The 3,351-nt window shown below is 42.9% G+C and overlaps 1 non-coding gene across 1 annotated transcript; it reads left to right on the top strand.

The window, feature by feature from the left end:
* The first annotated feature begins 2,624 nt into the window (after window positions 1-2,624).
* On the top strand, window positions 2,625-2,731 carry LOC128564088 (U6 spliceosomal RNA). The gene has a single exon (XR_008373976.1). It is a non-coding gene; the product is annotated as a U6 spliceosomal RNA (small nuclear RNA).
* The last annotated feature ends 620 nt before the right edge of the window (window positions 2,732-3,351 follow it).

Raw genomic sequence — 3,351 nt, 5'->3', positions numbered from 1 at the left:
ATTTATAGGTAAGAACAATCAGTGAGATTGTTGCCCAAAGGTTAATGCAGATTTTCCTAAGTAAATTTCCCAGAAATTACATGGTAGAGGTAGTAGTTGACTCTAACCTTTTTGTGGACTCTAAATCCCACATTCTAGCTATACAGGAGAAAGTGCCCTTTAAAAATTACATGGATGATTATCAATGTGTTTGTGTGTGTATGTTAATTGTTTTTCCCTGGGGAGCTGATAATTCGTGTGGCCTGCACTTGCAGTTGGAGGACTAAGTCCCTCATTTTTGAAGGGAGATACAGACTGCACATTGCCATGGGGCTTCTGAAGGTTCAGTGTTGTCGCCTGGCCTCTGTGATATCAAGAAAGTATTAGCCTGATCTCTGGAAGTGAGTTGCAGTCTTTCTTGGCCTTTTTGTGCCATGAGTATGGCCTGCAAGGAAAGCCATCTGGCCTCCATTCTTACGGATGCTGACGCGCCCCTCACCAGGCGTCCCTTGTTACTGTGGTAAAAGACGCACCTTCCAGGGGCTCCTGTGGACCGTACTCATCTGGGGGGCAGTGGAGGTTCTAGTCTAACACAGCTTACCTGCTTTCTGATGCCGACTTTTATGATTTGTTAGCCCTGTATGGCACTATCTGCAATGACATCCAGTCATTTCTCTCACTTACGTGAGCCACCAACTTCTCCATGCATCCAGAGCTGTTCTTGTCCCATGTTTGCACCATCTCCTGGGAATGTTACCAAGACAGTAAATTCTGTAACTTGGGATAGTCTTCCCAAATTGGGACATTCTCCTTTCTTCAGCCTGAAATTCTGAGCCCCACCCTTTTGATCACGCACCCTCAGAATCCAAACACGGGGGACCTTTGCCATTACGGCTTCTAGGATCCCTTGCCCCTTCCCTTCTTTAACAGGATCAGGACACCACATCAGATTATGTTGTGACTTGACCCTACTTATCAGTCTACCAACCAGACAAGGGAGAGCTACAGGAGGCACCTGTTGTCTTTTCAGGAAGAAATTTTTGCATTATTTTCCAGGAGCAGGGCAGCAGGAACTTCTTCAGGATCAGAATGTTCATAGGACTGGTAACTCTTGTCTGTAATCCTAGCACTCTGGGAGGCTGAGGCAGGTGGATTGCCTGAGATCAGGAGTTCAAGACCAGCCTGAGAAAAGAAAGCCCTTGTCTCTACTAAAAATATAAAAAGTAGTTGGGCATTGTAGTGAGTGCCTGTAGTCCCAGCTACTCGGGAGGCTGAGACTAGAGGATCACTTGAGCCCAACAGTCTGAGGTTGCTGTGAGCTATGATGTTATGGCACTCTACCCCAGGGTAACTGAGTGAGACTCTGTCTCAAAAAAAAAAAAAAGAATATTTATAGGATTATCGAAATTAAAAAAAAAAATGCTTATGCATGTCCTCTATTCATATGTTAGAGTTTCATTCTTCATTAGCCAGAACCATGGAATGACATGAGAGATTTTTCTTAGCTGGGAATTTATTTTTGGAGTTGACTACTCCTGCAATTAAGCCATTAACCAAGTCCTCAGCTTTCTGTGTCATACAGCTGCAGGAGATGAGGTCCTGTCTCTGTGCTCCAAGCACACCCTCTAGTTTTCACATTCAGCTCTCATTTGCTGATTAAACACTCAGCTCTTTTAATCTATTTTCTGTAGTGAGATTTGAGCTCAGCTCTGGCCACCCACTTCCATTGTCTATTTCCCTCGTATTTTCCAAACGAGACATATATCACACCAGATGACACACTGCTTCCCACTGGCCTTCCATTGCATTTCAACACTGAGCAAAAGCTTCACCAAGTGCACCTCACTGTGGGAAGGCCTCCTTTGCAGTGGGATCCTCCTTGCCACCCCAAGCACAGGTGCTACAGATCCGACTTTCTTCCAAGTGTCAGCTTTGCCAGGTAATTCCCAGCACCAATGGTGGGTTTTCAGGAAGTGGATGCTTGGAGATTAGCAAACGGAAGAGCTGTTAAGAAGTGTTCCTGGGATGAACTCCAGTGGGTGATAAAAATGAGAAGCAAGATTGGGTGACAGGAGAAGTCCTGAGGTAAACACAGTGGAGGCCTCACCCCCAGGGGTGTTCTGATGCTTTGATGACCCTTCGAGGTTATTCTGATTTTTAATGGAGGAAGCTGTTATTTTTATCTTTGTTTTGTAAGGTCATTAAACCTGGGCTACCCAAGGCAATGATATGACTTTGAGCAAGCTTGGGTCTCTCAGCTGAGACAGCTCCCACGGGAGGCTGACAGCAGAGAGCAGTGCTCCGCAGCTGCAATTCCTTCATTCCTGAAAGAAGGATGGGCGACACGTCACTGTTCATTGCCACAAGCCCGCTGATGTTGAACTTGTGGCTCAACGCAAAGCTTTTCCACAGATGTGCTGATGATTAACTTAAAATGACTCTTCTCCAGGGAGAAACCATCAAATGCTGCCAGAAATACTCATTTTCTCCATATCTAGAAACTTTTCCATTTGAATTTTGTTTTGTATTTCAGGAGGCTGTCTGCTCAATACTCTAGTACATGGAATTTTCAATAGTGGATTGACAAAACGCATTATCACACTGAGATGATATTTATTATTGATTTATTGAGAAAGTCAACTTTAGTGCTTGCTTCAACAGCACCTATACTGAAATTACAACAATACAGAGAAGATTAGCATGGCCCCTGCACAAGGATGACGCACAAGTTCATGAAGTGTTCCATATTTTAAAAAGACAGAAAGAAAGAATATACTTCACATCATCGCCTCTTCCCCTTATCCTTAGTGCAGCAGGGAATGCTGCTGTGCCATTACTGGAGGTTTAATGCAGCAACGGATTTAAAGAAAAAGAGTCTTTCTCTTCTTCCTAAAGCATTTCTTCAATAACTGACCCAGGATGATATAATTAAATGCTTTTGGATCACTTATATCTGAATATATCATCCTATTTAGTCCTTGAAACATTTTTTCTCCTTAAAACTTTTCAATGTAAACACTTTATAGATCAGAATTTGCCTCCCAGGGAGGTGACTTTTCCAAAGGTCACCAAAGAAATTAATAAGGGTTTGGAAGGGAGATGCAGATTAAAGGAGGGAAAAGGTGTTTCATATGAACTCTGCATGTGGTATTATAGTGTTTCAAGGTACAGAAGCTCTTGAAGTCTTTGCATCAATGTAAGTGGTATCCCCCTTTCACTGAGGAAAGACGATAGCTCCCAGTCCTGTAGAGCAAAGATATGAACCATATTCTCTCAAATTTCAAAATTCAGATGCTTGCAACACTGTCACACTGCTTTCATTTTGATAATATTTTCAAATATTCTAAGTTTAAGTTTCTTAAGGAAAGTTTT

The sequence above is a fragment of the Nycticebus coucang genome, chromosome 13 (genome assembly GCF_027406575.1).
Source record: "Nycticebus coucang isolate mNycCou1 chromosome 13, mNycCou1.pri, whole genome shotgun sequence".
In the NCBI taxonomy this organism is placed as follows: Eukaryota; Metazoa; Chordata; class Mammalia; order Primates; family Lorisidae; genus Nycticebus; species Nycticebus coucang.
This window is presented reverse-complemented; position numbering and strand designations above follow the sequence as displayed.